The sequence below is a fragment of the Pleurodeles waltl genome, chromosome 5 (genome assembly GCF_031143425.1).
Source record: "Pleurodeles waltl isolate 20211129_DDA chromosome 5, aPleWal1.hap1.20221129, whole genome shotgun sequence".
In the NCBI taxonomy this organism is placed as follows: domain Eukaryota; kingdom Metazoa; phylum Chordata; class Amphibia; order Caudata; family Salamandridae; genus Pleurodeles; species Pleurodeles waltl.
Genome location: NC_090444.1, coordinates 34,565,600 through 34,587,160, shown reverse-complemented (window position 1 = coordinate 34,587,160; position 21,561 = coordinate 34,565,600).

Here is a 21,561-nt window from a genome sequence, read left to right as displayed (position 1 = left end):
CATGTGGAAGGAGTGTGGTGTAACGTACAAGTTCACAACACCCTATCAACCACAAACAAATGGACTGGTGGAGAGATTTAATAAAACTCTCAAAGGCATGATTATGGGTCTCCCTGAAAAACTCCGCAGGAGATGGGATATCCTTCTACCATGCCTCCTTTTTGCCTACAGGGAGGTACCCCAGAAAGGAGTGGGCTTCAGCCCCTTTGAACTCCTATTTGGACACCCTGTTAGGGGTCCACTCACACTTGTAAAGGAGGGTTGGGAACAACCTTTAAAAGCTCCTAAGCAAGACATAGTGGACTATGTACTTGGCCTAAGATCTAGGATGGCTGAGTACATGAAAAAGGCCAGTAAAAACCTTCAGGCCAGCCAAGAGCTCCAGAAGCAATGGCATGATCAGAAGGCTGTTTTGGTTCAGTACCAACCAGGGCAGAAAATGTGGGTCTTGGAGCCTGTGGCCCCAAGAGCACTCCAAGATAAATGGAGTGGACCCCACACAATTGTTGAAAAGAAGGGTGAAGTCACCTACGTGGTTGACTTAGGCACTGCCAGGAGTCCCCTTAGGGTGCTCCATGTCAACCGCCTGAAACCCTACTATGACAGGGCTGATCTCACCCTGCTCATGGCAACTGATGAGGGACAGGAAGAAGACAGTGATCCTCTACCTGATCTCTTCTCTTCCACAGAACAAGATGCTCTTGTGGAAGGTGTAGTTTTGGCAGATTGTCTTACTGCTGAGCAGAAAGACCATTGCATAAATCTCCTAGGACAATTTTCAGAACTCTTCTCTACTGTGCCAGGCACCACTTCTTGGTGTGAGCACACTATAGATACTGGAGACAGTTTACCTGTCAAAAGTAAGATCTATAGGCAGCCTGACCATGTCAGGGACTGCATAAAGCAAGAAGTTCAGAAAATGTTGGAACTAGGAGTGGTTGAGCACTCTGACAGTCCATGGGCTTCTCTTGTGGTACTGGTACCAAAACCCAATTCTAAAGATGGAAAGAAGGAAATGCGGTTTTGTGTAGACTATAGAGGTCTCAACTTGGTAACCAAAACTGATGCTCACCCTATACCCAGGGCAGATGAGCTTATAGATACACTGGCATCTGCCAAGTATCTAAGCACTTTTGATTTGACTGCAGGGTATTGGCAGATCAAATTATCAGAAGATGCTAAACCTAAGACTGCATTTTCTACCATTGGAGGACATTACCAGTTTACTGTAATGCCTTTTGGTTTGAAAAATGCACCTGCCACTTTTCAGAGGTTGGTGAACACAGTCCTGCAAGGGCTGGAAGCTTTCAGTGCAGCATATTTGGACGATATAGCTGTCTTTAGCTCCAGCTGGGAGGATCACCTGGTCCACCAATGGAAAGTTTTGGAGGCCCTGCAAAAGGCAGGCCTCACTATCAAGGCTTCAAAGTGCCAGATAGGGCAGGGTAAGGTGGTTTATCTGGGACACCTTGTTGGTGGGGAACAGATTGCACCACTTCAGGGGAAAATCCAAACTATTATTGATTGGGTTCCCCCTACCACTCAGACTCAGGTGAGAGCCTTCCTAGGCCTAACTGGGTATTACAGGAGGTTCATTAAGAACTATGGCTCCATTGCAGCCCCTCTTAATGACCTCACATCCAAGAAAATGCCTAAAAAGGTATTATGGACAGCAAACTGTCAGAAAGCTTTTGAGGAGCTGAAGCAGGCCATGTGCTCTGCACCTGTCCTGAAAAGCCCTTACCTGTGTTATGACTAACTGTCTCACCGAGGCTCTGCTATCCAGAACCTCAGTGGTTATGCTCTCTCATTTCATTCCAAATTGTCACTAACAGGCTAGTGACCAATTTCACCAATTTACATTGGCATACTGGAACACCCTTATAATTCCCTAGTATATGGTACTGAGGTACCCAGGGTATTGGGTTTCCAGGAGATCCCTATGGGCTGCAGCATTTCTTTTGCCACCCATAGGGAGCTCTGACAATTCTTACACAGGCCTGCCATTGGAGCCTGATTGAAATAACGTCCACATTATTTCACAGCCATTTACCACTGCACTTAAGTAATTTATAAGTCACCTATATGTCTAACCTTTACCTTGTAAAGGTTGGGTGCTAATGTGGCAAATTTATACTCTGTTTGCGCCGGATTTGCGTTGTTTTTTTTTACGCAAAACTAACTCCATATTTATACTTTGGCCAAAGATCTTGGAGTTTGCGTCATTTTTTAGCGTGGACACCTTCCTTGCGTTAATGATATGCAAGGTAGGCGTTCCCTTCTAAAAAATGACTCCGAGGCATGTGCGACGTATTTACACTCCCGGGCAAAAATTACGCCCGGGAGTGGGCGGGTCAAAAAAAATGACGTCCAGCCGCTTTAGCGTCATTTTTTAACGCCTGGTCAGGGCAGGCGTTAAGGGACCTGTGGGCTCGGAAGGAGCCCAGAGGTACCCTCCCATGCCCCCAGGGACACCCCCTGCCACCCTTGCCCACCTCAGGAGGACGCCCAAGGATGGAGGGACCCATCCCAGGGAACTTAAGGTAAGTTCAGGTTTTTTTTTTTTTTTGGGTGGCATAGGGGGGCCTGGTTTGTGCCCCCCTACATTCCACTATGCCCAATGACGATGCCCAGGGGACATAAGTCCCCTGGGCATGGCCATTGGGCAAGGGGGCATGACTCCTGTCTTTGCTAAGACAGGAGTCATTTAAATGGGGGTTGGGAGTCAAAAATAATGGCGCAAATCGGGTTGAGGTGAAAATTTTGCCTCAGCCTGACTTGCCCCATTTTTTTACGCCCAAGCTCCATTTTCCCCTACGCCGGCGCTGCCTGGTGTAAGTCATTTTTTTTGACGCACACGAGGCAGCTCCGCCGGCTAACGTCATTCCATAAATAAGGCGCCCGCATGGCGCTTTTGAATGGCGTTAGCCGGCGTTAAATTTTTTGACGCACAACTGCGTTGGCGCAGTTGTGCGCCAAAAAGTATAAATACGGCCCTTAGTGTGTGGGCACCCTGGCACTAGCCAAGGTGCCCCCACATTGTTCAGGGCAAATTCCCCGGACCATTACACGCGTGCACTATACATAGGTCACTACCTATGTATAGCTTCACAATGGTAACTCCGAATATGGCCATGTAACATGTCTAAGATCATGGAATTGCCCCCCCAATGCCATCCTGGCATTGGTGAGACAATCCCATGATCCCACGGGTCTCTAGCACAGACCCGGGTACTGCCAAACTACCTTTCCCGAGGTTTCACTGCAGCTGCTGCTGCTGCCAACCCCTCAGACAGGTTTCTCCCCTCCTGGGGTCCAGCCAGGCTTGGCCCAGTAAGGCAGAACAAAGGACTTCCTCAGAGAGAGGGTGTTACACCCTCTCCCTTTGGAAAAAGGTGTCTGGGCTGGGGAGGAGTAGCCTCCCCCAGCCTCTGGAAATGCTTTGATGGGCACAGATGGTGCCCATCTCTGCATAAGCCAGTCTACACCGGTTCAGGGATCCCCCAGCCCTGCTCTGGCACGAAACTGGACAAAGGAAAGGGGAGTGACCACTCCCCTGACCTGCACCTCCCCTGCGAGGTGCCCAGAGCTCCTCCAGTGTGCTCCAGTCCTCTGCCATCTCGGAAACAGAGGTGCTGCTGGCACACCGGACTGCTCTGAGTGGCCAGGGCAGCAGGTGACGTCAGAGACTCCTTCTGATAGGCTCCTCTAGGTGTTGCTAGCCTATCCTCTCTCCTAAGTAGCCAAACCTCCTTTTCTGGCTATTAAGGGTCTCTGCTTTGGGGAATTCTTTAGATAACGAATGCAAGAGCTCATCAGAGTTCCTCTGCATCTCTCTCTTCACCTTCTGCTAAGGAATCGACTGCTGACCGCGCTGGAAGCCTGCAAAACTGCAACAAAGTAGCAAAGACGACTACTGCGACCTTGTAACGCTGATCCTGCCGCATTCTCGACTGTTTTCCTGGTGGTGCATGCTGTGGGGGTAGTCTGCCTCCTCTCTGCACTAGAAGCTCCGAAGAAATCTCCCATGGGTCGACGGAATCTTCCCCCTGCAACCGCAGGCACCAAAAGACTGCATCACCGGTCCTCTGGGACTCCTCTTAGCACAACGAGCGAGGTCCCTTGAACTCAGCAACTCTGTCCAAGTAACTCGCACAGTCCAGTGACTCTTCAGTCCAAGTTTGGTGGAGGTAAGTCCTTGCCTCCCCACGCTAGACTGCATTGCTGGGAACCGCGTGTTTTGCAGCTACTCCGGCTCCGGTGCACTCTTCCAGGATTACCTTTGTGCACGGCCAAACCTGGGTCCCCGGCACTCTAACCAGCAGTGCACAACCTCCTGAGTTGTCCTCCGGCATTGTGGGACCCTCTTTTGTGACTTCGGGTGAGCTCCGGTTCACTCCACTTTGTAGTGCCTGTTCCGGCACTTCTGCGGGTGCTTCTTGCTTCTGAGTGGGCTCTTTGTCTTTCTGGACACCCCCTCTGTCTCCTCACGCAACTGGCGACATCCCGGTCCCTCCTTGGCCACAGCAGCATCCAAAAACCCTAATTGCGACCCTTGCAGCTAGCAAGGCTTGTTTGCGATCTTTCTGCACGGAAATACCTCTGCAAGCTTCTTCACAACGTGGGACATCCATCCCTCAAAGGGGAAGTTTCTAGCCCTTGTCGTTCTTGCAGAATCCACAGCTTCTACCATCCGGTGGCAGCTTCTTTGCACCCACAGCTGGCATTTCCTGGGCATCTGCCCACTCCCGACTTGATCGTGACTCTTGGACTTGGTCCCCTTGTTCCACAGGTACTCTCGTCAGGAAATCCATCGTTGTTGCATTGCTGGTGTTGGTCTTCCTTGCAGAATTCCCCTATCACAACTTCTGTGCTCTCTGGGGAACTTAGGTGCACTTTGCACCCACTTTTCAGGGTCTTGGGGTGGGCTATTTTTCTAACCCTCACTGTTTTCTTACAGTCCCTGCGACCCTCTACAAGGTCACATAGGTTTGGGGTCCATTCGTGGTTCGCATTCCACTTCTAGAGTATATGGTTTGTCTTGCCCCTATACCTATGTGCTCTCATTGCAATCTATTGTGACTGTACATTGCTTGCATTGCTTTCTATTGCTATTACTGCATATTTTTGGTATTGTGTACATATATCTTGTGTATATTTGCTATCCTCATACTGAGGGTACTCACTGAGATACTTTTGGCATATTGTCATAAAAATAAAGTACCTTTATTTTTAGTATATCTGTGTATTGTGTTTTCTTATGATATTGTGCATATGACACCAGTGGTATAGTGGGAGCTTTGCATGTCTCCTAGTTCAGCCTAAGCTGCTCTGCTAAGCTACCTTTTCTATCAGCCTAAGCTTCTAGACACCTCTTCTACACTAATAAGGGATAACTGGACCTGTGCAGAGTGTAAGTACCCCTTGGTACCACTACAAACCAGGCCAGCCTCCTACACATGCACACTCCCTCACAGCTTGTGTGTGCTGGTGAGGAGAAAATGACTAAGTCGACATGGTACTCCCCTCAGAGTACCATGCCAACCTCACACTGCCTGTGGCATAGATAAGTCACCCCTCTAGCAGGCCTTACAGCCCTAAGGCAGGGTGCACTATAGCACAGTTGAGGGTAGAAGTGCATGAGGACTATGCCCCTACAGTGTCTAAGCAAAACCTTAGACATTGTAAGTGCATTGTAGCCATAAGAGTATATGGTCTGGGAGTTTGTCAAACACAAACTCCACAGTTCCATAATGGCTACACTGAAAACTGGGAAGTTTGGTATAAAACTTCTCAGCACAATAAATGCACACTGATGCCAGTGTGCAATTTATTGTAAAATACACCCAGAGGGCACCTTAGAGATGCCCCCTGAAAACATACCCGACTTCCAGTATAGGCTGACTAGTTTTTGCCATCCTGCCACACACCAGACATGTTGCTGGCCACATGGGGAGAGTGTCTTTATCACTCTGTGGCCACAAACAAAGCCTGTACTGGGTGGAGGTGCTTCTCACCGCCCCCTGCAGGAACTGTAACACCTGGTGATGAGCCTCAAGGGCTCACCCCCTTTGTTACAGCGCCACAGGGCATCCCAGCTAGTGGAGATGCCCGCTCCTCAGGCCACTGCCCCCACTTTTGGCAGCAAGGCTGGAGGAGATAATTAGAAAAACAAGAAGGAGTCACCCACCAGTAAGGACAGCCCCTAAGGTGTCCTGAGCTCAGGTGACCCTTACTTTTAGAAATCCTCCATCGTGTGGATGGAGGATTCCCCCAATAGGATTAGGGATGTGCCTCCCTCCCCACAGGGGGGAGGCACAAAGAGTGTGTAGCCACCCTCAAGGACAGTAGCCATTGGCCACTGCCCTCCCACACCTAAACACACCCCTAAATTCAGTATTTAGGGGCTCCCCAGAACCTAGGAAACTAGATTCCTGCAACCTTAACCAGAAGAAGGACTGCTGACCTGAAGCCCTGCAGTGAAGACGGAGACGACCACTGCTTTGGCCCCAGCCCTACCGGCCTGTTTCCCAACTTCGAAGAAAACTGCAACAGCGACGCATCCAACAGGGACCAGTGACCTCTGAAGCCTCAGAGGACTGCCCTGAAACCAAGGACCAAGAAACTCCTGTGAACAGCGGCCATGTTCAACAACCTGCAACTTTCTTGCAACAAAGAAACGACTTTGAAGACTTCACGTTTCCCGTCGGAAGCGTGAGACTTTCCAATCTGCACCCGACGCCCCCGGCTCGACCTGCGGAAAACCAACACTACAGGGAGGACTCCCTGTCGACTGCTGTAGGAGGCTGGACTGGCTTGTAGTGAGTACCAAGGGGTACTTGCACCTTGCACCAGGCCCAGTTATCCCTTATTAGTATATAGGGTGTCTAGCAGCTTAGGCTGATAGATAATGGTAGCTTAGCAGAGCAGCTTAGGCTGAATTAGGAGACGTGTGAAGCTACTACAGTACCACCTAGTGTCATATGCACAATATCATAAGAAAACACAATACACAGTTATACTAAAAATAAAGGTACTTTATTTTTATGACAATATGCCAAAAGTATCTCAGTGAGTACCCTCAGTATGAGGATAGCAAATATACACAAGATATATGTACACAATACCAAAATATGCAGTAATAGTATTAGAAAACAGTGCAAACAATGTATAGTTACAATAGGATGCAATGGGGACACATAGGGATAGGGGCAACACATACCATATACTCCAAAAGTGGAATGCGAACCACGAATGGCCCCCAAACCTATGTGACCTTGTAGAGGGTCGCTGGGACTATTAGAAAATAGTAAGGGTTAGAAAAATAGCCCACCCCAAGACCCTGAAAAGTGAGTGCAAAGTGCACTAAAGTTCCCAAAAGGAAATGGAAGTCGTGATAGGGTAATTCTGCAGGAAAGACACAAACCAGCAATGCAACAACGATGGATTTCCAGTCGAGGGTACCTGTGGAACAAGGGGACCAAGTCCAAAAGTCACAAGCAAGTCGGAGATGGGCAGATGCCCAGGAAATGCCAGCTGTGGATGCAAAGAAGCTGCTACTGGACAGTAGAAGCTGAAGGTTCTGCAGGAACGACAGGGGCTAGAGACTTCCCCTTTGGAGGATGGATCCCTTACACCGTCGAGAGTCGTGCAGAAGTATTTTCCTGAAGAAAGACCACCAACAAGCCTTGCTAGCTGCAAATCGTGCGGTTAGGGTTTTTGGATGCTGCTGTGGCCCAGGAGGGACCAGGATGTCGCCAATTGCGTCTGGGGATAGAGGGGGCATCGAGCAAGACAAGGAGCCCTCTCAGAAGCAGGCACCACCCGCAGAAGTGCTGGAACAGGCACTACGAAATGGAGTGAAATGGTGCTCACCCGAAGTTGCAGAAAGGAGTCCCACGCCGCCGGAGGACAACTTAGGAGGTCGTGCAATGCAGGTTAGAGTGCCGTGGACCCAGGCTGGACTGTGCACAAAGGATTTCCGCCGGAAGTGCACGGAGGCCGGAGTAGCTGCAAAAGTCGCGGTTCCCAGCAATGCAGTCTGGCGTGGGGAGGCAAGGATTTGCTGAGTAAATGAAAAAGGCCAGTAAAAACCTTCAGGCCAGCCAAGAGCTCCAAAAGCAATGGCATGACTGTAGGAGGCTGGACTGGCTTGTAGTGAGTACCAAGGGGTACTTGCACCTTGCACCAGGCCCAGTTATCCCTTATTAGTGTATAGGGTGTCTAGCAGCTTAGGCTGATAGATAATGGTAGCTTAGCAGAGCAGCTCAGGCTGAACTAGGAGACGTGTGAAGCTACTACAGTACCACTTAGTGTCATATGCACAATGTCATAAGAAAACACAATACACAGTTATACTAAAAATAAAGGTACTTTATTTTTATGACAATATGCCAAAGTATCTTAGAGTGTACCCTCAGTGAGAGGATAGGAAATATACACAAGATATATATACACAATAGCAAAAATATGCAGTATAGTCTTAGAAAACAGTGCAAACAATGTATAGTTACAATAGGATGCAATGGGGAAACATAGGGATAGGGGCAACACAAACCATATACTCCAAAAGTGGAATGCGAACCACGAATGGACCCCAAACCTATGTGACCTTGTAGAGGGTCGCTGGGACTATTAGAAAATAGTGAGAGTTAGAAAAATAACCCTCCCCAAGACCCTGAAAAGTGAGTGCAAAGTGCACTAAAGTTCCCCTAAGGACAAAAGAGTCGTGTTAGAGGAATAATGCAGGAAAGACACAAACCAGCAATGCAACAACTGTGGATTTCCAATCTAGGGTACCTGTGGAACAAGGGGACCAAGTCCAAAAGTCACAAGCAAGTCGGAGATGGGCAGATGCCCAGGAAATGCCAGCTGCGGGTGCAAAGAAGCTTCGACTGGACAGAAGAAGCTGAGGTTTCTGCAGGAACGAAAAGGGCTAGAGACTTCCCCTTTGGTGGACAGATTTTTCTCGCCTTGGAGAGTCGTGCAGAAGTGTTTTCCCGCCAGAAGGACACCAACAAGCCTTGCTACACGCAGATCGTGCGTTTAGCGTTTTTGGACGCTGCTGGGGCCCAGGAGGGACCAGGAGGTCGCGATTTGGACCTGCAGAGAGAGGGGACGTCGAGCAAGACAAAGAGCCCTCACTGAAGCAGGTAGCACCTGGAGAAGTGCCAGAAACAGGCACTACAAGGATGCGTGAAACGGTGCTTGCCGAAGTTGCACAAAGGAGTCCCACGTCGCCGGAGACCAACTTAGAAAGTCGTGCAATGCAGGTTAGAGTGCCGTGGACCCAGGCTTGGCTGTGCACGAAGGATTTCCGCCGGAAGTGCACAGGGGCCGGAGTAGCTGCAAAGTCGCGGTTCCCAGCAATGCAGCCCAGCGAGGTGAGGCAAGGACTTACCTCCACCAAACTTGGGCTGAAGAGTCACTGGACTGTGGGGGTCACTTGGACAGCGTCGCTGGATTCGAGGGACCTCGCTCGTCGTGCTGAGAGGAGACCCAAGGGACCGGTAATGCAGCTTTTTGGTGCCTGCGGTTGCAGGGGGAAGATTCCGTCGACCCACGGGAGATTTCTTCGGAGCTTCTGGTGCAGAGAGGAGGCAGGCTACCCCCACAGCATGCACAAGCAGGAAAACAGTCGAGAAGGCGGCAGGATCAGCGTTACAGAGTTGCAGTAGTCATCTTTGCTACTATGTTGCAGGTTTGCAGGCTTCCAGCGTGGTCAGCGGTCGATTCCTTATCAGAAGGTGAAGAGAGAGATGCAGAGGAACTCGGCTGAGCTCATGCATTCGTTATCTAAAGTTTCCCCAGAGACAGAGACCCTAAATAGCCAGAAAAGAGGGTTTGGCTACCTAGGAGAGAGGAAAGGCTACTAACACCTGAAGGAGCCTATCAGCAGGAGTCTCTGACGTCACCTGGTGGCACTGGCCACTCAGAGCAGTCCAGTATGCCAGCAGCACCTCTGTTTCTAAGATGGCAGAGGTCTGGAGCACACTGGAGGAGCTCTGGACACCTCCCAGGGGAGGTGCAGGTCAGGGGAGTGGTCACTCCCCTTTCCTTTGTCCAGTTTCGCGCCAGAGCAGGGGCTAAGGGGTCCCTGAACCGGTGTAGACTGGCTTATGCAGAATTGGGCACATCTGTGCCCAACAAAGCATTTCCAGAGGCTGGGGGAGGCTACTCCTCCCCTGCCTTCACACCATTTTCCAAAGGGAGAGGGTGTCACACCCTATCTCAGAGGAAGTTCTTTGTTCTGCCATCCTGGGCCAGGCCTGGCTGGACCCCAGGAGGGCAGCTGCCTGTCTGAGGGGTTGGCAGCAGCAGCAGCTGCAGTGAAACCCCAGGAAGGGCAGTCTGGCAGTACCAGGGTCTGTGCTACAGACCACTGGGATCATGGAATTGTACCAACAATGCCAGGATGGCATAGAGCGGTCAATTCCATGATCATAGACATGTTACATGGCCATATTCGGAGTTACCATGGTGAAGCTACCTATAGGTAGTGACCTATATGTAGTGCACGCGTGTAATGGTGTCCCCGCACTCACAAAGTTCAGTGAATTGGCTCTGAACAATGTGGGGGCACCTTGGCTAGTGTGAGAAGGTAGCCTCTTTCTAGCCTTGTTACCCCCACTTTTGGCCTGTTTGTGAGTGTATGTCAGGGTGTTTGTCACTGTTTTCACTGTCTCACTGGGATCCTGATAGCCAGGCCTCAGTGCTCATAGTGAAAACACTATGTTTTCAGTATGTTTGTTATGTGTCACTGGGATCCTGCTGGTCAGGACCCCAGTGCTCATAGGTTTGTGGCCTATATGTATGTGTCACTGGGAACCTGTCACACAGGGCCCCAGTGCTCATAGGTGTGCATGTATATGTTCCCTGTGTGGTGCCTAACTGTCTCACTGAGGCTCTGCTAACCAGAACCTCAGTGGTTATGCTCTCTCATTACTTTCAAATTGTCACTGACAGGCTAGTGACCATTTTTACCAATTCACATTGGCTTACTGGAACACCCTTATAATTCCCTAGTATATGGTACTGAGGTACCCAGGGTATTGGGGTTCCAGGAGATCCCTTTGGGCTGCAGCATTTCTTTTGCCACCCATAGGGAGCTCTGACAATTCTTACACAGGCCTGCCACTGCAGCCTGAGTGAAATAACGTCCACGTTATTTCACAGCCATTTTACACTGCACTTAAGTAACTTATAAGTCACCTATATGTCTAACCTTTACCTGGTAAAGGTTAGGTGCAAAGTTACTTAGTGTGAGGGCACCCTGGCACTAGCCAAGGTGCCCCCACATTATTCAGAGCCAATTCCCTGAACTTTGTGAGTGCGGGGACACCATTACACGCGTGCACTACATATAGGTCACTACCTATATGTAGCTTCACCATGGTAACTCCGAATATGGCCATGTAACATGTCTATGATCATGGAATTGCCCCCTCTATGCCATCCTGGCATTGTTGGTACAATTCCATGATCCCAGTCGTCTGTAGCACAGACCCTGGTACTGCCAAACTGCCCTTCCTGGGGTTTCACTGCAGCTGCTGCTGCTGCCAACCCCTCAGACAGGCATCTGCCCTCCTGGGGTCCAGCCAGGCCTGGCCCAGGATGGCAGAACAAAGAACTTCCTCTGAGAGAGGGTGTGACAGCCTCTCCCTTTGGAAAATGGTGTGAAGGCTGGGGAGGAGTAGCCTCCCCCAGCCTCTGGAAATGCTTTCTTGGGCACAGATGTGCCCAATTCTGCATAAGCCAGTCTACACCGGTTCAGGGACCCCTTAGCCCCTGCTCTGGCGCGAAACTGGACAAAGGAAAGGGGAGTGACCACTCCCCTGACCTGCACCTCCCCTGGGAGGTGTCCAGAGCTCCTCCAGTGTGCTCCAGACCTCTGCCATCTTGGAAACAGAGGTGCTGCTGACACACTGGACTGCTCTGAGTGGCCAGTGCCACCAGGTGACGTCAGAGACTCCTGCTGATAGGCTCCTTCAGGTGTTAGTAGCCTATCCTCTCTCCTAGGTAGCCAAACCCTCTTTTCTGGCTATTTAGGGTCTCTGTCTCTGGGGAAACTTTAGATAACGAATGCACGAGCTCAGCCGAGTTCCTCTGCATCTCCCTCTTCACCTTCTGATAAGGAAACGACCGCTGACCGCGCTGGAAGCCTGCAAACCTGCAACATAGTAGCAAAGACGACTACTGCAACTCTGTAACGCTGATCCTGCCGCCTTCTCGACTGTTTTCCTGCTTGTGCATGCTGTGGGGGTAGCCTGCCTCCTCTCTGCACCAGAAGCTCCGAAGAAATCTCCCGTGGGTCGACGGAATCTTCCCCCTGCAACCGCAGGCACCAAAAAGCTGCATTACCGGTCCCTTGGGTCTCCTCTCAGCACGACGAGCGAGGTCCCTCGAATCCAGCGATGCTGTCCAAGTGACCCCCACAGTCCAGTGACTCTTCAGCCCAAGTTTGGTGGAGGTAAGTCCTTGCCTCACCTCGCTGGGCTGCATTGCTGGGAACCGCGACTTTGCAGCTACTCCGGCCCCTGTGCACTTCCGGCGGAAATCCTTCGTGCACAGCCAAGCCTGGGTCCACGGCACTCTAACCTGCATTGCACGACTTTCTAAGTTGGTCTCCGGCGACGTGGGACTCCTTTGTGCAACTTCGGCGAGCACCGTTTCACGCATCCTCGTAGTGCCTGTTTCTGGCACTTTTCCGGGTGCTACCTGCTTCAGTGAGGGCTTTTTATCTTGCGCGACGTCCCCTCTCTCTTCAGGTCCAATTTGCGACCTCCTGGTCCCTCCTGGACCCCAGCAGCGTCCAAAAACGCCAAACGCACGATTTGCGTGTAGCAAGGCTTGTTGGCGTCCTTCCGGCGGGAAAACACTTCTGCACGACTCTCCAAGGCGAGTGGGATCCGTCCACCAAAGCAGAAGTCTCTAGCCCTTTTCTTTCCTGCAGAAACCTCAGCTTCTTCTGTCCAGTCGAAGCTTCTTTGCACCCGCAGCTGGCATTTCCTGGGCATCTGCCCATCTCCGACTTGCTTGTGACTTTTGGCCTTGGTCCCCTTGTTCCACAGGTACCCTAGATTGGAAATCCACAGTTGTTGCATTGCTGGTTTGTGTCTTTCCTGCATTATTTCTCTAACACGACTTCTTTGTCCTTAGGGGAACTTTAGTGCACTTTGCACTCACTTTTCAGGGTCTTGGGGAGGGTTATTTTTCTAACTCTCACTATTTTCTAATAGTCCCAGCGACCCTCTACAAGGTCACATAGGTTTGGGGTCCATTCGTGGTTCGCATTCCACTTCTGGAGTATATGGTTTGTGTTGCCCCTATCCCTATGTTTCCCCATTGCATCCTATTGTAACTATACATTGTTTGCACTGTTTTCTAAGACTATACTGCATATTTTTGCTATTGTGTATATATATCTTGTGTATATTTCCTATCCTCTCACTGAGGGTACACTCTAAGATACTTTGGCATATTGTCATAAAAATAAAGTACCTTTATTTTTAGTATAACTGTGTATTGTGTTTTCTTATGATATTGTGCATATGACACTAAGTGGTACTGTAGTAGCTTCACACGTCTCCTAGTTCAGCCTAAGCTGCTCTGCTAAGCTACCATTATCTATCAGCCTAAGCTGCTAGACACCCTATACACTAATAAGGGATAACTGGGCCTGGTGCAAGGTGCAAGTACCCCTTGGTACTCACTACAAGCCAGTCCAGCCTCCTACATTGGTTGTGCAGTGGTGGGATAAGTGCTTGAGACTACTTACCACTCTTGTCATTGTACTTTTCATAAGAGAAAAATATACAAAACAAGGTCAGTGTATATACACATAGCCAAAAAGTCTTGCATTTCCTCTTTTCACTCTTTTCTAAGTGCTGAAAAGTACTCCTAAACTTTCAAAAAGTTCTTAAAATTTTTAAAAGTTTTTTTCTGTCTTTCCAAAAAGTTCTGAAAACTTTTTTCTTTTTTTTCTATCACTTTAACTCTCTCTAAAAAAAAAATGTCTGGCACAGGCAAAAATGTTGAACTGTCCAAACTTGCATATGATCACCTTAGCTGGAAAGGAGCAAGGAGTCTCTGCATAGAGAGAGGTTTGAGTATAGGGAAGAATCCTTCCTTAGAACTGTTAATTAATATGCTTAGAGTACAGGATAAGGCCATGAGTGCCAAATCTGGTGAAAAAGTAGCTAATGGTTCTCAATCTGATCCAGGGACTCCCCCAGGAAAAGGTTCAGGAAAGAAACTTCTCAGCCTGCCCATTACTAGACAGTCTAGCATAGTTGGTACACAGGTTGAATCACACCATACTGATGGTGTGCTCTTACATTATACTGGTAGCCAAGCTGTTAGGGTGCCCTCTGTAAGGGACAGGTCTCCTTCTGTTCATTCCCATCATACCTCTGTATCTAGAAATGTCCCTCCCACCCACCCTGATGAGAGATTGTTAGAAAGGGAGCTCAATAGATTGAGAGTGGAACAAACCAGACTGAAGCTCAAGAAGCAACAGCTGGATTTGGATAGACAGTCTTTAGAATTAGAGAAGGAAAGACAGAAGTTGGGTTTAGATACCCATGGTGGCAGCAGCAGTATTCCCCATAGTCATCCTGCAAAAGAGCATGATTCCAGGAATCTGCACAAGTTAGTTCCCCCTTATAAGGAGGGGGATGACATTAACAAGTGGTTTGCTGCACTTGAGAGGGCCTGTGCTGTACAGGATGTCCCTCAAAGGCAGTGGGCTGCTATCCTATGGCTATCATTTAGTGGAAAAGGTAGGGATAGGCTCCTTACTGTGAAAGAAAATGATGCCAATAATTTTACAGTTCTTAAGAATGCACTCCTGGATGGTTATGGCTTAACCACTGAACAGTACAGGATAAAGTTCAGAGAGACCAAAAAGGAGTCTTCACAAGACTGGGTTGATTTCATTGACCATTCAGTGAAGGCCTTGGAGGGGTGGTTACATGGCAGTAAAGTTACTGATTATGAAAGCCTGTATAACACAATCCTGAGAGAGCATATACTTAATAATTGTGTGTCTGATTTGTTGCACCAGTACCTGGTAGACTCTGATCTGACCTCTCCCCAAGAATTGGGAAAGAAGGCAGACAAATGGGTCAGAACAAGGGTGAACAGAAAAGTTCATACAGGGGGTGACAAAGATGGCAATAAGAAGAAAGATGGTGAAAAATCTCAAGATAAGCATGGGGATAAGGGTAAAACCAAAGATCCCACTTCAAATCTTAAACACTCTTCAGAGGGTGGGGATAAAACAAATTCTTCCTCTTCTTCCCAACCTGCACACATTAAAAAGCCTTGGTGCTTTGTGTGTAAAAACAGAGGCCATAGGCCAGGGGATAAGTCCTGTCCAGGTAAACCCCCTGAGCCTACCACCACTAATACATCAAGCTCTAGTGCCCCTAGCAGTAGTGGTACTAGTGGTGGGACTGCTGGCAACAGTCAAGCAAAAGGTGTAGTTGGGTTCACTTATGGGTCCATAGTGGAAACTGATGTAATCAGTCCCAAGACAGTTTCTGTCACACCTAGTGGCATTGGCCTTGCCACACTGGCTGCTTGTCCCCTTACAATGGATAAGTACAGGCAGACAGTTTCAATAAATGGTGTTGAGGCCTTGGCCTACAGGGACACAGGTGCCAGTTTCACTTTGGTGACTGAAAACCTAGTGCACCCTGATCAACACATCATTGGACAACAGTATAAGATTATTGATGTCCATAACTCCACTAAGTTTCTTCCCTTAGCTATAATTCAGTTTAGTTGGGGTGGAGTTACTGGCCCTAAGCAGGTGGTGGTATCACCTAGCTTACCTGTAGACTGTCTCTTAGGTAATGAATTAGAGGCCTCAGGTTGGGCTGATGTAGAGTTTTATGCCCATGCAGCCATGCTGGGCATCCCTGAGGAATTGTTCCCTCTCATTTCAAGTGAAATGAAAAAGCAAAGGAGAGAAGGCCTGAAAACTCAGGATCCCTCTCCATCAACAGGTAAAAAGGGTATCACAGTATCCCCTAACCACCCTACCATTCAGGATACTATTCCTGTGGTGGGAGAAACCTCTCCTGGGGTGGCACCTGTTCCAAGGGAATCATCAGCTAGCAAAGCTGGACTCCCTGAGGTGGAAGTACCTCTCTGTGGGATAACTAACATTGGTGAGAAAAAGAGCACCATTTTAGTTAACATGGAGCATCCCTCCAACCCTCCCAGAGAAACGTTAGTGCAGAAACCCTGTACTGCCTCACAACACTTAGGACAGCATCCCTGCCCTAGTGTGGAGCTCATAGGACAGCATCCCTGCCCTGCTCCAACTCAAGAGAAACAGCATCCCTGTTCCCTCTTCCAGCCAAATGGACAAAGTTTTTGCCCAGCTATGGCTTTACTGAGACAGTATCCCTGTCTGGCATTTCCATCATTACAAATAGGTTCAGTGGATAATTCCCACTGCTCTAAACTAAAACTTACTGATAGAAACTCTGAAAATACATCTTCACATTGTTGGTTAGCTAAAAAACTTCAAACAGGGTGGTTTACATCCCCACAGGGAAGTAACCATATAGTGGATGATAAAGGGAGTAACCAGTCTATTGCAGAGCTACTCTCTACTTATCACCACTTAGACAATAAAGTCTCAACTGGCCAAGGTTAGCCTTATTGTCCTTCGTTTGGGGGGGGGGTTGTGTGAGAAGGTAGCCTCTTTCTAGCCTTGTTACCCCCACTTTTGGCCTGTTTGTGAGTGTATGTCAGGGTGTTTGTCACTGTTTTCACTGTCTCACTGGGATCCTGATAGCCAGGCCTCAGTGCTCATAGTGAAAACACTATGTTTTCAGTATGTTTGTTATGTGTCACTGGGATCCTGCTGGTCAGGACCCCAGTGCTCATAGGTTTGTGGCCTATATGTATGTGTCACTGGGAACCTGTCACACAGGGCCCCAGTGCTCATAGGTGTGCATGTGTATGTTCCCTGTGTGGTGCCTAACTGTCTCACTGAGGCTCTGCTAACCAGAACCTCAGTGGTTATGCTCTCTCATTACTTTCAAATTGTCACTGACAGGCTAGTGACCATTTTTACCAATTCACATTGGCTTACTGGAACACCCTTATAATTCCCTAGTATATGGTACTGAGGTACCCAGGGTATTGGGGTTCCAGGAGATCCCTATGGGCTGCAGCATTTCTTTTGCCACCCATAGGGAGCTCTGACAATTCTTACACAGGCCTGCCACTGCAGCCTGAGTGAAATAACGTCCACGTTATTTCACAGCCATTTTACACTGCACTTAAGTAACTTATAAGTCACCTATATGTCTAACCTTTACCTGGTAAAGGTTAGGTGCAAAGTTACTTAGTGTGAGGGCACCCTGGCACTAGCCAAGGTGCCCCCACATTGTTCAGAGCCAATTCCCTGAACTTTGTGAGTGCGGGGACACCATTACACGCGTGCACTACATATAGGTCACTACCTATATGTAGCTTCACCATGGTAACTCCGAATATGGCCATGTAACATGTCTATGATCATGGAATTGCCCCCTCTATGCCATCCTGGCATTGTTGGTACAATTCCATGATCCCAGTGGTCTGTAGCACAGAACCTGGTACTGCCAAACTGCCCTTCCTGGGGTTTCACTGCAGCTGCTGCTGCTGCCAACCCCTCAGATAGGCATCTGCCCTCCTGGGGTCCAGCCAGGCCTGGCCCAGGATGGCAGAACAAAGAACTTCCTCTGAGAGAGGGTGTGACACCCTCTCCCTTTGGAAAATGGTGTGAAGGCAGGGGAGGAGTAGCCTCCCCCAGCCTCTGGAAATGCTTTCTTGGGCACAGATGTGCCCAATTCTGCATAAGCCAGTCTACACCGGTTCAGGGACCCCTTAGCCCCTGCTCTGGCGCGAAACTGGACAAAGGAAAGGGGAGTGACCACTCCCCTGACCTGCACCTCCCCTGGGAGGTGTCCAGAGCTCCTCCAGTGTGCTCCAGACCTCTGCCATCTTGGAAACAGAGGTGCTGCTGACACACTGGACTGCTCTGAGTGGCCAGTGCCACCAGGTGACGTCAGAGACTCCTGCTGATAGGCTCCTTCAGGTGCTAGTAGCCTATCCTCTCTCCTAGGTAGCCAAACCCTCTTTTCTGGCTATTTAGGGTCTCTGTCTCTGGGGAAACTTTAGATAACGAATGCACGAGCTCAGCCGAGTTCCTCTGCATCTCCCTCTTCACCTTCTGATAAGGAAACGACCGCTGACCGCGCTGGAAGCCTGCAAACCTGCAACATAGTAGCAAAGACGACTACTGCAACTCTGTAACGCTGATCCTGCCGCCTTCTCGACTGTTTTCCTGCTTGTGCATGCTGTGGGGGTAGCCTGCCTCCTCTCTGCACCAGAAGCTCCGAAGAAATCTCCCGTGGGTCGACGGAATCTTCCCCCTGCAACCGCAGGCACCAAAAAGCTGCATTACCGGTCCCTTGGGTCTCCTCTCAGCACGACGAGCGAGGTCCCTCGAATCCAGCGACGCTGTCCAAGTGACCCCCACAGTCCAGTGACTCTTCAGCCCAAGTTTGGTGGAGGTAAGTCCTTGCCTCACCTCGCTGGTGTAGGAAAGTACCATCTTGCCTGGCATGTTACCCCCATTTTTCACTGTATACATGTTGTTTTAGTTGTATGTGTCACTGGGACCCTGGTAACCCAGGGCCCCAGTGCTCATAAGTGTGCCTGTATGTGTTACCTGTGTAGTGACTAACTGTCTCACTGAGGCTCTGCTAATCAGAACCTCAGTGGTTATGCTCTCTCATTTCTTTCCAAATTGTCACTGACAGGCTAGTGACCATTTTTTCCAATTTACATTGGCTTACTGGAACACCCTTATAATCCCCTAGTATATGGTACTGAGGTACCCAGGGTATTGGGGTTCCAGGAGATCCCTATGGGCTGCAGCATTTCTTTTGCCACCCATAGGGAGCTCTGACAATTCTTACACAGGCCTGCCACTGCAGCCTGAGTGAAATAACGTCCACGTTATTTCACAGCCATTTTACACTGCACTTAAGTAACTTATAAGTCACCTATATGTCTAACCTTTACCTGGTAAAGGTTAGGTGCAAAGTTACTTAGTGTGAGGGCACCCTGGCACTAGCCAAGGTGCCCCCACATTGTTCAGAGCCAATTCACTGAACTTTGTGAGTGCGGGGACACCATTACACGCGTGCACTACATATAGGTCACTACCTATATGTAGCTTCACCATGGTAACTCCGAATATGGCCATGTAACATGTCTATGATCATGGAATTGCCCCCTCTATGCCATCCTGGCATTGTTGGTACAATTCCATGATCCCAGTGGTCTGTAGCACAGACCCTGGTACTGCCAGACTGCCCTTCCTGGGGTTTCTCTGCAGCTGCTGCTGCTGCCAACCCCTCAGACAGGCATCTGCCCTCCTGGGGTCCAGCCAGGCCTGGCCCAGGATGGCAGAACAAAGAACTTCCTCTGAGAGAGGGTGTGACACCCTCTCCCTTTGGAAAATGGTGTGAAGGCAGGGGAGGAGTAGCCTCCCCCAGCCTCTGGAAATGCTTTGTTGGGCACAGATGTACCCAATTCTGCATAAGCCAGTCTACACCGGTTCAGGGACCCCTTAGCCCCTGCTCTGGCGCGAAACTGGACAAAGGAAAGGGGAGTGACCACTCCCCTGACCTGCACCTCCCCTGGGAGGTGTCCAGAGCCCCTCCAGTGTGCTCCAGACCTCTGCCATCTTGGAAACAGAGGTGCTGCTGGCACACTGGTCTGCTCTGAGTGGCCAGTGCCACCAGGTGACGTCAGAGACTCCTTGTGATAGGCTCCTTCAGGTGTTAGTAGCCTTTCCTCTCTCCTAGGTAGCCAAACCCTCTTTTCTGGCTATTTAGGGTCTCTGTCTCTGGGGAAACTTTAGATAACGAATGCATGAGCTCAGCCGAGTTCCTCTGCATCTCCCTCTTCACCTTCTGATAAGGAATCGACCGCTGACCGCGCTGGAAGCCTGCAAACCTGCAACATAGTAGCAAAGACGACTACTGCAACTCTGTAACGCTGATCCTGCCGCCTTCTCGACTGTTTTCCTGCTTGTGCATGCTGTGGGGGTAGTCTGCCTCCTCTCTGCACCAGAAGCTCCGAAGAAATCTCCCGTGGGTCGACGGAATCTTCCCCCTGCAACCGCAGGCACCAAAAAGCTGCATCTCTGGTCCCTTGGGTCTCCTCTCAGCACGACGAGCGAGGTCCCTCGAATCCAGCGACACCGTCCAAGTGACCCCCACGGTCCAGTGACTCTTCAGCCCAAGTTTGGTGGAGGTAAGTCCTTGCCTCACCTCGCTGGGCTGCATTGCTGGGAACCGCGACTTTGCAAGCTTCTCCGGCCCCTGTGCACTTCCGGCGGAAATCCTGTGTGCACAGCCAAGCCTGGGTCCACGGCACTCTAACCTGCATTGCACGACTTTCTAAGTTGGTCTCCGGCGACGTGGGACTCCTTTGTGCAACTTCGGCGAGCACCGTTTCACGCATCCTCGTAGTGCCTGTTTCTGGCACTTTTCCGGGTGCTACCTGCTTCAGTGAGGGCTCTTTGTCTTGCTCGACGTCCCCTCTCTCTGCAGGTCCAATTTGCCACCTCCTGGTCCCTCCTGGGCCCCAGCAGCATCCAAAAACGCCAAACGCACGATTTGCGTGTCGCAAGGCTTGTTGGCGTCCATCCGGCGGGAAAACACTTCTGCACGACTCTCCAAGGCGTGGGGGATCCATCCTCCAAAGGGGAAGTCTCTAGGCCTTGTCGTTCCTGCAGTATTCACAGTTCTTCAGCCTAGTAAGAGCTTCTTTGCACCAACCGCTGGCATTTCTTGGGCATCTGCCCATCTCCGAGCTGCTTGTGACTTTTGGACTTGGTCCCCTTGTTCCACAGGTACCTTCAGACAGGAATCCATCGTTGTTGCATTGCTGATTTGTGTTTTCCTTGCATTCTCCCTCTAACACGACTATTTTGTCCTTAGGGGAACTTTGGTGCACTTTGCACTCACTTTTCAGGGTCTTGGGGTGGGTTATTTTGCTAACTCTCACTATTTTCTAATAGTCCCAGCGACCCTCTACAAGGTCACATAGGTTTGGGGTCCATTCGTGGTTCGCATTCCACTTCTGGAGTATATGGTTTGTGTTGCCCCTATCCCTATGTTTCCCCATTGCATCCTATTGTAACTATACATTGTTTGCACTGTTTTCTAAGACTATACTGCATATTTTTGCTATTGTGTATATATATCTTGTGTATATTTCCTATCCTCTCACTGAGGGTACACTCTAAGATACTTTGGCATATTGTCATAAAAATAAAGTACCTTTATTTTTAGTATAACTGTGTATTGTGTTTTCTTATGATATTGTGCATATGACACTAAGTGGTACTGTAGTAGCTTCACACGTCTCCTAGTTCAGCCTGAGCTGCTTTGCTAAGCTACCATTATCTATCAGCCTAAGCTGCTAGACACCCTATACACTAATAAGGGATAACTGGGCCTGGTGCAAGGTGCAAGTACC